The 13,095-nt window shown below is 37.5% G+C and overlaps 1 pseudogene; it reads left to right on the top strand.

The window, feature by feature from the left end:
* The first annotated feature begins 10,903 nt into the window (after positions 1-10,903).
* LOC125617300 lies at positions 10,904-11,251 on the top strand (annotated as a pseudogene).
* The last annotated feature ends 1,844 nt before the right edge of the window (positions 11,252-13,095 follow it).

Raw genomic sequence — 13,095 nt, 5'->3', positions numbered from 1 at the left:
GAGTTCTTTGTATACTCTGGATATTAGGGCTCTATCTGAAGTGTGAGGAGTAAAGATTTGTTCCCAGGGTGTAGGCTCCCTATTTACCTCTCTTATTGTTTCTTTTGCTGAGAAAAAACTTTTAGTTTAAGTAAGTCCCATTTGTTGATTCTAGTTATTAACTTTTGTGCTATGGGTGTCCTATTGAGGAATTTGGAGCCTCACCCCACAGTATGTAGATCGTAGCCAACTTTTTCTTCTATCAGACGGCGTGTCTCTGATTTGATATCAAGCTCCTTGATCCATTTTGAATTAACTTTTGTGCATGGCGAGAGAAAGGGATTCAGTTTCATTTTGTTGCACATGGATTTCCAGTTTTCCCAGCACCATTTGTTGAAGATGCTATCCTTCCTCCATTGCATGCTTTTAGCCCCTTTATCAAATATAAGATAGTTGTAGTTTTGTGGATTGGTTTCTGTGTCCTCTATTCTGTACCATTGGTCCACCCGCCTGTTTTGGTACCAGTACCATGCTGTTTTTGTTACTATTGCTCTGTAGTATAGTTTGAAGTCTGGTATCACTATACCGCCTGATTGACGGATATATTTCAAAGCTTTGAATAGATTAAACATATATTCCCATCCTTCTTAAAAGAACGATGATTCAAAATGTTCAAAAAGAACTCATGCTCCAGATATGGCACAGCAACAACCACATGATCATTTTTTCTAAAGCACTATTTAACTCCCATGACATTGTCTTCCCCCAGCCACATTTAGACACTGCAGTTCAGCTTCATTTCTTTTTTTAAATTCTAATTTGTTATATATGATAGCCGAATGTATAACAGTTCATATTACACACACAGAGCACAATTTTTCATATTTCTGGTTGTATACAAAGTATGTTCATGCCTTTTGTGTCTTCATATATGTACTTAGGGTAATGATGCCCATCTCTTAGCTTCAAATCTTATAGGATGACTTGTTGGAATTAAGTTTGTTTTAGAGCAATTTTCTCTTCAGATCCTACTTTGTAACCGTGCTTTGGCCAAATAAACAGAGCTGAAAGTGTCTTCTCCAATTTTGTTCTTAATTTAAAACACATTCCCAGGCTGTACAGCTTTATACAGCTTCTTCACATCTTTTTGAACAGTTTCAAATGAAACTGTTGGCCAGCTCCCATGCTCTGGGCCCGAGGTGAGGCAGAACATCCTGGTGGAAGCGCATGGCAGGGGTAATCTGCTTAGCTTATGGTAGTTTGAAGTGGAGAGAGCACAGTTGAAGATTTTGTAAATGTCCTAAAGGCAAAAGCCACAACAAATGTAGGGCTCACTTCTCAAGTCCTGGCTGTGTGTGTTTTCTAGTATTCCAAGTTTTTTTCCCCCGCCTAACTGTAGGGGATACTTGGGGGCTCTCTATCATCATGTATGCTAGAAATTAGCAGGTTTTTTGGATTTTATTTTTTCCTTGAAGGATCAGGCAAGATCCTTAGCTGAGACTAAAGGACAATTCAGGAGGCAAAAGAGTTGAGGTGACATAAGTGGTGAAATACAGAGGAAGCAAGAGAAGACTTCTGCTTCAGGTTAGCTAGCATCAAACCAACCACCAGCTAAGGACAACTAGCAAAATTGGGTAAGAAAACAAAATAAAATTCCAGATGTTTAAAGTCATTGGAAATGGACTAAAGTAGTCAGAACTTTGTGTGCTGAGACCTGAGAAAAGGGAAATGTCCAGCTCAGCTGCTGGACAGTTTATGTTGACTTTTTCCCCCTGGCTCAGGAAATTTTCTGACTTGAAGCATAGAACAGTAGAGCCTGATCAGTCTTCACTGAGTGCCCACTGTATTCAGGACAGAAACCAGACTCTTTATAGTGGCCTACAAAGTTTGGCATGTAAAGGTTTCTCCTTGCCTGGATTGATAGCCACATTTGTGCCATCTACCCTCATTTTGTGTGTGTGTGTGTGGGGGGGTGGTACTCAGGATTGAATTCAAGGGATTGAAGTCAGGGACATTTGACCACTGAGCCACATTCCTAGTGCTATTTAGAGACAGGGTCTCGCTGAGTTGCTTAGCACCTTGCCATTGCTGAGGCTGGCTTTGAACTTGTGATCCTCCTGTGTCAGCCTCCAGAGCCACCAGGATTACAGGCGTGCACCACCACGCCTGGCACCTTCCCTCATTTTTATAATGCTTCAGTCACAGTGGCTTTCTTTCAACTCCTTCTACTTGGAAAACTCAGGTGTTCTCTATGTTATTCCCCCTGCCTGGGTCAAGTTTCCCACCTTTTCTCTTGGCTTATTTCTATCCATCTTTCAGAGACTACCTTCCCAGAGACTTTCTTGACAATATCTTCATGCCCTAATGCAGCCCTAGATTTAAAACTGGACACCACCTTCTCCCTAGCAGCTACATACACATGTAGGTCACTCTGCAAATATTTATTGAGTGAAAGAATACTCCCAGTTGGTGTGGCAGACTGGAAAGAACTTTTGGCCAGGTATGGTGGCACATGCTTGTAATCCAGCCTCTTCGTAGGCTGAGGCAGGAGGTTTGGGAGTTCAAAGCCAGCCTCAGCAATTTAGCGAGGCCCAAGCAACTCAGGGAGATCCTGTTTCTAAATAAAATACAAAAAGAGCTGGGGATGTGGCTCAGTGGTTAAGTGCCCCTCAGTTCAATCCTTGATACCAAAAAACAGAACAACAACAACAACAAAAACAACCAACCAAACAAAAAACTTAGAATTTTATCACACACAAAAAAAGAGGGGCTGGGGATGTGGCTCAAGTGGTAGCGCGCTCGCCTGGCATGCGTGCGGCCCGGGTTCGATCCTCAGCACCACGTACAAACAAAGATGTTGTGTCCGCCAAAAACTAAAAAATAAACATTAAAAAATTCTCTCTCGAAGGGAAAGTGCATGGTAATAGAAGGAGACCCTCAGGGTTACACAGTGGAGGAGGTAGAGAGAGAGGAGGGGAGGGGAGGGGAGAGGTGGGGAGGGGGGAGGGTGGAGGATGGGAAAAGGCAGCGGAGCACAACAGACACTGAGGGATGGGCAATTTGTAAATCAATGGGATGTGGTAAGCTGATGTGATTCTGCAATCTGTGTATGGGGTGAAGGTGGGAGTTCATACCCCACTTGAATCAAAGTGTCAAATANAGTCAAAAAAATGGCCAAAAAAAAAAAATACTCTCTCTCAATCATTGCCAAAAAAAAAAAAAAAAAAGAAATCAGGTTCTAGATAAGGTTCTGTGCCTGGATGTCCAAGATCTTGGACAATCCCTCAAATGTCCTCAGACTATTTCTTTGTGTCTAAAATAGAGATAGTACCTGCTGTACAGTCTACAGTGTTTTGTAAAAATCAAATGGTAGATGGTCTATTATAAGTGTCTTAACAATTATAAAATGCTTCTACAAGCCTAAGTTTGTGCACTATTCACTGACTGAAAAGGAAATTAATCCAACAGCAAAATATGTTTTTAAATGCAGCATTATCAACACTGTGCTACATTCATCATAATTACCAATTTTTTTTCCAGAAAAGTAAGGGAAAGGTAAGTAATTCTATATGACATCTTTCCATATTGCAAAAACTGTTGTTCTGGTCAGGTCTTTAAGTCACAGCAGAAAAAAAAAAAAAACCAACTGACTAAAACAGTAGATAAGTGTACTTGGAACATAATGCCTAGCATATGATCAGAGTTCAAACACCACTTACTGAATGAATTTCCCTAAGTTTGCTTTTCCTATAACATCCATATCTAATAGTCAGTCATGGTCAAGATTCTCTCATGTTTAAGTCTTCTATTGAGTAAGGAGCCCTCACAGCATTTAAACTTGGGGTTGGCGAGCATGAAGGTATTTTGAAGATGTGGCACTGAAATGAGAGACAATTTAGGAGGCACTAACGTTCCTGAAAGAATAAACTAGTCACACGACCTGCTTTGCCTTGGATAGTTGGTAGGTGGCAGCAACAGACCAGAAATTATGGTTCATTTAAATCATCAGAGCACTGGAAGAGTGCTTTTCAAAGTAATTATTTCATTAATTTTTAACAAAATAAAACAGCGTAACTGCAAGTAGATAATAAAAATAAATAAGCAAGATATAACTAATGTGCAGAATATAGATCACTTAAGCTTTTATCTTATAATAGACTTTCAACAACAATTTATTTTTCAAAAGCTCCAGGCTTAATTTCATTACCATTTTTAGTATTTCTCCTGTTTATAAGTATTGAAAATTTTAAGGCTCCTTTATTGACAGGGGGTGTGTGTGGGTGGCATATTTGAACTTTTGTTCTGCCTTATTTTGATCTACTCCAATTGTGAACATTTTGCCTGCATGCATTGCACTGGTCAAGGTTTAGTTATTGTATATTCATTTAGATAGTTTAAACGGAAAGGGATTTAACGTTGGGTATAAATGGCTTATGGAATTGTTGGCAGGACTAAGGAGAGAGATTCTGAGATAATTTACTCTCAACCTTAGCTTCATATCACAAGAATCTGGGCTGCTTTTTTGCGGGGAGGGTCCCAGGGATTAAACTCAGGGGCACTCGACCACTGAGCCACATCCCCAGCCCTATTTTGTATTTTATTTAGAGACAAGTTCTCTCTAAGTTACTTTGCACCTTGCTATTGCTGAGGCTGACTTTGAACTAGCAATCCTCCAGTCTCAGCTTCCTGAGTCGCTGGGATTACAGGTGTGCGCCACCATGCCCGGCTGGGCTTCTTTTTAAGACACCAATTCTAGAATCCAGCGAAGGCATACTGAATCAAAACCTTTGGACACATGTATGAATATTATTGATAAGCTCCCCTCATGATTAGAATGTGCAGCCAGGGCTGAGAACCCTTTGAGTCTGAGGTTTCAGGATTGACTCTCAATGTAAATTGGGCCATCAAGGAAGATTCTGATATCTCTGTAGTCAGAAAACATGTGCTTGATTTGGAAGCTGTTGCATCAGCTGCTGCTACATTCAAAACTGCCTTCTGGCGGAGGATGTAGTTTAGTGGTAGAGTTCTTGTTTAGCATGTGCAAGGCCTAGAGTTTGATCCCAAGCAAAACACACACACAAACACACACACACACACACACACACAGACATACAGAGAGAGAGAGAGAGAGAGAGAGAGAGAATAAATAAATAATAAAAGACTGCATTCCCTGAAATCATTGAAAACTGCAACCTTCTGGAAACTGTCATATCCAGAAAGTTGCCACTCCATAACTTGCTACTTGCTGTAATATCAGCTAGTAAAATAGAAGTCCTGCATCATGCCTCTTGGTGCCCTGGAAGCCACAGAAAAACTAGATTCTTCCAATACTACGCTTACAGAACCACCATGCCCTCCCTCAACATCTATCATGTTAATTTTGCTGGTGGAAACTATCACATGTGGGATCTTAATTGTAAGAATAGAGGTTGTAGCTTTAAACTTTTCAGCCCTAGGGAAATGAATGGCAAACTAAAAAGAGATTGGAATGGATGTGTGCACCAATCCACTGTTATACCAAGGACTTCAAGAAGTAGGTGAGTTATCCTAGAGGATTTTTTCTTCTCTTTTCACATTTTTTTAAATTGGTGCACTATAGTTGTACATAATGATGGGATTTTGTTACATATTTATATATGCCATAATATAATCATATAATTTGGCCATTATCACTCCCAATACTTCTTCACTCCTCCCACCCCCTGGCCCTTTTCTCTAATAATCTTCCTTTGATTTTCATGAGATCCTTGTCCCCTGACCTTTCTTTTCCTTTTTCCTCTTTAGCTTCCACATGGATAAAACATTCAACCCTTGGCCTTCTGAATTTGGCTTATTTCATTTAACATAATGGTCTCAAGTTCCAACCATTTCCTGAAAATGACATAATTTCATTTTTCTTTATGGCTGAATAAAATTCCATTCTGTATGTATACATTTCCTTTATCCTTCATCTGTTGATGGACACCTAGGCTGGTTCCTTAGTTTGGCTATTGTGAATTGCACTGCTATTAGCATGAGTATACATGTATCACTATAGTATGATAACTTTAATTCTTTAGGATAAATACCAATGAGTGGTATAGCTGGATCATATGGTGTTTTCATGCCTACTCTTTTGAGAAACCTACACTCTGATTTCCATAATAGTTGTATAATTATAATCCCAACAGTGTAAAAAGCATTTATTATTTTTTGTATTCTTGACTGCTATTCTGACTGGTATGAAATGAAATCTCAATGTAGTTTTGATTTCCATTTCCTTAATTGCTAATGGTTTTGAACGTTTTACCATATATTTGTTGGCCATTTGTATTTCTTCTTTTGAGAAGTGTCTGCTTAATTCATTTGCCCATTTACTAATTGGGTTATTTGAGTTTTGGTGTAAAGTTTTTTGAGTTCTTTATATATTCTGAATATTAATCCTCTGTCAGATGAGTAGCTAGAAAAGATTTTCTCCCATTCTGTGGGTTCTCTCTTCACATTCTTAATTGTTTCCTTTGCTGTGCAAATACTTTTTTAATTTGATGTCATCCTATTTATTAACTCTTAGAAATTATTTCCTAAGCTTTAGGGGTCCTACTGAGAAAGTTGTTGCATGTGCCTATATGTTACGAGTATTGGCCCTATGTTTTCTTCTAGGAGCTGCATAGTTTCTGGTCTAATTCCCAGATCTTTGATCCAATTTGATGTTTATGCAAGGGTAAGGGATAAAGGTCTAGTTTCATTCTTCTACATATGCATAATCAGTTTTTCCAGTACCATTTGTTAAAGGGGCTGTCTTTTCTCCTGTATATGTTTTTGGCACCTTTGTCAAGGATCAGATGACTGTAAATGAGTGGGTTTGTCTCTGATTATTCAAATGTGTACCATTGGTCTATGTCTGTTTTTATGCCAGTACCATGTAGTTTTTGTTATGATGGCCTTGTAGTAATTTTTTTTTCTCTGCAATAATTTGAAGTCAGGTATTGTGATGCCTTCAACATTGTTCTTTTGGCTTAGGATTGCTTTGGCTATTCTGGGTCTCTATTCTTCCAAATGAATTTTAGAATTTTTGTTTTTTTTCTAGTTATGTGAAGAATGTCGTTGGTATTTTGATGGAGATTACATTTGAATCTGTATGTTGCTTTTGGTAGTATGGCCACTTTAACAATATTAATTCTGCCTATCCATGAACATGGGACGTCTTCTTCAATGTTCTATAGTTTCACTAGATTGGAGGACCCTCAGTGTTACATTAGCCCAGACCTGAAGGTAAAGCTAATTTACATCTTGTAGGGAGTGTGTGTGTGTGTGTTTCATGTGAGAAAGTATGCCCTTCTCCAGACAAAAGCTCCTTTCATAGGAACAGCAAACCTGAGACTGGCTGAAGTCCATGAATGGGGGTTATTAGAAAAAGAAGTGTTACCTACTTGTTTGAATTGTCATTTAAAGGTGTGGCCCTTCCCTGTCTTTGTGCTATAGCTCAGAGTCTGGCTTTCCTGTTAGTTGCTACCTTGATATGTCCAAGCATTGTTATCTGTAGTTAGTCTTAACTTTACCCATCCCATAATACCTACAGATGCATATTTCATGTTTTCTAAACCACCCAGTGCTAATCATAATCATATTTTTCCACAGTTTCCTCACTTCCAGATATGTGCTTAAGTGTTTTATATTATTTCTTCTTCTGGAAATAAAATGTTTCTGTAACACATTCTCTTCATTAATGGAAATATTAGCAAATTTGATTATCTGCTTGTGTTTCTTTATGTCAGTTAAGATTTGCTTTTCTGCTTTGAAAGTCAACTATTTGATCTGTCTTTGCCTGAGCATGACTTAGCAGTTGATTAAAAATTTAAATTATGTGTCCATAATTCTGAAACAGTGATTCTGATAATGAACTTCAGTGAGAAATTATTTTGGAATGCTATTATAAAAATAAGTAACTGGATATTAAAAAGTACTTTTTAAAAGCAAACTTTTAATTTTAGAAATTCTAGATTTATAAAATTGTGAAGATAGCAGAGAGCTTCCAAGTACCCCTCAGTCTCCCCAACTATTCACATATTATTATAATAAATGGTACATTTGTGCCACTATTAATAATACATAGTACATTTTTCACTATTAATGAACCAATATTGATATCTTTTAAAACTAATTAATTTTATTAGTGCATGGTAAGTATAGTGGGATTCATTATGCTATATTTGGATATGCACACAACTTGATGTCTAATTATTAACTAAAGTCCATACTTCATGTTCAGATTTCCTCAGTTTTTACCTTACATTCTTTTCTATTCCCAAACATCATCTTCCTAGGCACCTTTTAGATGTTTCTCAGGATTTATTTTGATGACTTTTACAGTTTTGAGGATTACCAGTCAGGTCTATTTTGTAGAATGAAAATGAATTTTTTATAATTTTAAAATTTATTTTCAAATTTTACAAAAATTTCAAATATATGCAAAATTACAGAAGACTAAAATGAACCTGTATACATGACCCAGCCTCAATAATCACCAATTTGCTAAGTTTATTCTAATAAACTGTCCTAATTCCTATTCTTGAGGATTTAAAAGCAAGTCCCAAATATTATATCATAGCACCTTCATGTATATCAGTACACCTTTAAGAGATAAGGGCTTAAAAAATATGCCCACAATGCCATTGTCACATGTAAAAAGTTAATGAGGATTCTATTAATATTTAATAGCATGGGTTTAAAAAAAAGTCCTTTTCTGTTAATATACTCAGATCAGGATCTAAACAAGGTTTATTTATTAAAGTCTGTTGATTTGAATAGGGGCCTTTTGTCTCACTTTTAGCCTAGAACAGACACTGAAAAAATGCCCTGTGTTATGCAAAAGGGTCATTTCAATGGGTTTTAACCTCTTAGACTAACACTCATCTTAGGTTTTAGAGGATTGCTTTGGGAAAAGTCACTGATAAGCTGTGGCATTTTCCTTTTACAGTGAGAGAGAAGTAGGGTGTTTTCTTTTCACCCCCAGCTCAGTGAGAAGGGACTTTAAGTGAACCTCTGAGAGCTTGGCATTTACTCCTTGGAGCTAGAAGGGACTGGTAGTTGAGCCTTACCTAAGTAAAGTCAAGAAGAAAGGCTGGCACCTACCAAGCAGAGCAAAGAGAGGCAGTGGAACTCAGAGCACTCTATGACTTCTATTAATGGTACAGCAGAGATAGGAGTTCCAGCAATTAGATGTGTTTGCAGGGAGAGATCTGTTCTTATGGTCAGTTTAAAGTGGATCCCGCCCAGATGGTCTTCTTGTTGGGGGTTAGTCTCAGCAGAAAGAATCTGGAGGTGCCATTTAATACAAAGCTGGGATGGAACAAGTACAGAGTAAAGGGATTCTCTATCAAGGGAGCAGCAACCAGGAATTCCTAGTGGGGTAAAGACATACTTTCCTTCAAAAAAGGATTCTGCAAAAGAATTAATCAACCTTCAATATTTGCCATTCCCAGAGAGCCCATATGATATACCCATTTCTTCTAATTCTCAGCTACCTAGGGGAAAAATGAGGCAAGGGAGGGATCAATCATGCCTTCTCCCTCACTTACCCTAAGCAGTACTGGGCTGGGAGAGGGAAGAAGCTTTAATATTTCATGTCCTCTTGAGTTGTAAAAATTAAAGTGGATTTTGATAAAGAAAAATTGGTCCAAACTTGAGATACTTGGGAAGGAAACATGCCTTCCTGATAAAATGCTTAAGTAATTTTCTGATAAATTGTAATAAGATGTAAGCCTCTTCTGAGAAATAGCTACTAAGTCAGCTAAATACATTAAGAGTTTGGTGGCTAATGATTTTTTTTTTAAGAGAGAGAGAGAATTTTTTTAATATTTATTTTTTAGTTTTCGGCGGACACAACATCTTTGTTTGTACGTGGTGCTGAGGATCCAACCCGGGTTGCACGCATGCCAGGAGAACACGCTACCGCTTGAGCCATATCCCCAGCCCCTGGCTAATGATTTTGAATCCAGTTTAGTAATAATTATTTAACCACATCTTTAGCTTATGAAGTATTCCTTCTATAAGGGAATCATTGAATTAGCTTATTTAGGTCTTTTCCCTTATGGAAGTTAACAATTTGTATCCTTTTGAGAACTGCTCTTTCGACATGATTACAAAAATATGTCAGGAATAGAAATGTTGATGGATGAAGTAATTTTGGTTGTCTTTGAAATCAATTATATCCCAATTTCAACTTTCTGAGAAATCACTGCAGGAATCACTCTCAACTGACCCTTTGTGGTGATAAATTAGAAATTTACAGGTTGCACCTCCTCAATTTAAATGTCACTTGGACCCAGAGACTGTTGCCTGTCCTTCCTTACTTCACAGGTTCTAGTGCCTGGTCATTTTTTCTATCTACATTGTATAGGTAGGATTTTCCTTTTATGTGCATTACCTTAAATATTATCCTACAACATAAACAATTTGTCTTAAAATGTTCAAGGAAGAGACTTACATAATGTAAGGGTTTAATTTTGACCAATAGTAATAACAGAGCCGAGTTATTCCAAAATTGTTGCTATAGATAGGATGAAATTTGGTAAGAACTTGCAGAGGTAACTGAGCAAGAGAGATAAAGATCTGGGAATAGCAGGAGTATTCCATATAAAGTGGATCCAAGAGCAAAGGCTTTTTAAAATAAATCTCTCTTTTTGGATTGTAGAATAATTCAGTGTTTTGACTATAGGTCAGGTTACAAAATCCTATGTTATATATAATCTAATCATGTATTATATCTGAAGAGCCTGTTTATATATGCATAGAAAGCCAACTAAGTGAGGGTTCCTGTACTTGGGAACTTGTGCTTGCTCCTGCGGATATATCACTTTCTGGTTAAAGCTTATGGTGGTGGCTGTGGCCTCTGGGCTAGGATGAACGGTGCTCCTGGTAAAAGCAGGGGAGCTGAGACTGAGACATGGCCAGTACAGTGGTAGCAGTTGGACTGACCATTGCTGCTGCAGGATTTGCAGAGTGCTGTTTTACAAGCCATGAAACATATGGAGCCTCAAGTAAAATACAAATTTCAGAGTCTACCAAAATCTGCCGTCAGTGGTAGCTATTATAGAGGTGGGTTTGAAATCAAAATGACAAAACAGGAAGCAACATTAATACTGTTTAAGCCATATAGTCAATAAAGGAAAATAAGAGATGCTTGACAAATTATGCTTTTAAATTGCCCAAAGGAGGATCTCCTTCTATAGTAGCCCAAAACAGTGAAGCTAAAGATTACTAGAAAGAAAGTCAAGCTAAAAAAATGAAGTAAATGTATGATGAATTTTTAAGCTTATATTAAAATAACCACACTTTTTTTTTATAAAATGCTTCTGAGCTCAAAAAAAAAAAAAGGCAGAGCCTGGGGATGTGGCTCAGTGGTTGAGACTTTGTCTATTGTTCATTCCCAGCACCATATAAATAAATAAATAAATGGCAAATAGTCATACATGGTGTTGACAGTAGTATATCTAAATTGGTACAGCCCTTTGAAAAGTGATTTGGCAATACATGTCAAGAATGATACATGCCTATATTCTGATATATTTTAAGTTAAAAGTATTCTAACTTCTAATATAAAAATATGGGAAGGAAGCTGTTGAGGGCCACAGCCGAGTAGGGATGGCTCATGGCATTTTCCCAGAAGGAGTGGTTAAGAGATGAGCCAGCGAGCCATTAAGATGATGATAATTAAGTTATAATTGCTGTGACTGGATGATGCTGGATTGAAACAGGCTGTGTATTGAGTTGTATATGGACCCTGCTGACCGGCAATAGGGAGGCTCCTGGAATAGGGCGCCCCTACTTTGGAGTTCCCATTGAGTTCTCTCGGGGTTCGTTGAGAGGTGGAGGGTGAGAGAGTTCCCAGGAAGCGTGTGTGGAGTGCGGGTGAGTTCGGGCAATAAAGTAGTTGCTGTTTGAACCTACAAGTGCCTTGTGGGGGCTCGGTTATTTGTACCCGGCCAGACTGCGGCATTAGCTACATGCATAAATAGTTCCTTCACAAAATTTTTTATAGTAGTGAAAAATGAAAAGTAGCCTGACTGTGTAATCACAGGACTAGTAAGTAAATTTATGATCATACCCACTTAACATCCATTGGAAAGACTACAATATAGAAAAGAATAAAAATTGAATTCATGCTGTAACTACTAAAAAAACACACAAACACACATGTATATAGAGAGAATATACAAAAATGATAACAGTTGTGCTAGGATGATTATGGATGATTTTTTCCCTTTTATTTAAAAAATTTTTCTGTTGCTTAAAAATTAGTTTAAATATTAGAATCATTTACTTAAAATTTCTAAAGTCTTACCATTTTATTGGCAATCCATGCTGAAATGGTACATAAAGTTTCCATTTGCTAATGTTCTGCTGTTGGCAGACATAGTAAATTTTTTAGCTAAGCAAATGTCAATTGTTGCTATAGCACTTCTTAAGTTAAAAATAAAGCTACATAATAATTGGCAGGGGCAATCTTAGGTAAATGCGGGGGGAAAAAAGGCAAGGACTGATTAAGAAAAGGAAACCATCAACTTTCCCAGTCAGTGACTTGGAACACTTAGCATTGAATAATTAGGATGAAATCTGGTAAGAACTTGCAAAGGCAACTGAACAAGATAGGGTAAGAGTCTAGAGTAGCAGGTGTATTCCAGATAAAGTAGATCCAAGAGAAAAGGTCATTTTTTGTTTTGTTTAACCTCTCTGTTCAGATTGCAGAATAACTGTCTTGATTACATCACTTATAGGATTTTGGTAAGCACTTAATAAGGGCTTAGTTGAGGTGGAAGACCTTAGTTTTGATTCTGACAGCAGTGAAGAGTGAGAAGAATGACTTAATACTTACATTGATTCCATACTCTGTATGAAATGAACAAGGAAATGAGAGGAAGATATAATTGTGAGGTATCCTGCAACGAAGACTTTCATTATATAAAATCAATCAGAAAGCACCTCAGAATAAATTTTAAAACATGATCTAACCACATTCTAACCAAGTTTTAGATAATTTTTGGTATTCTCTGACAGAATTGGCACATGACACTGAATCAGGTTGCAGTGAATTTTTTAACTATGAGGCCAAATGCAAAAAAAAAAAAAAAAAAAAAA

This window comes from Marmota marmota, unplaced genomic scaffold (genome assembly GCF_001458135.2).
Source record: "Marmota marmota marmota unplaced genomic scaffold, marMar, whole genome shotgun sequence".
Taxonomy (NCBI): domain Eukaryota; kingdom Metazoa; phylum Chordata; class Mammalia; order Rodentia; family Sciuridae; genus Marmota; species Marmota marmota.
Note: the sequence above shows the minus strand (reverse complement) of the source record. Positions and strands in the feature narration are given on the sequence as shown.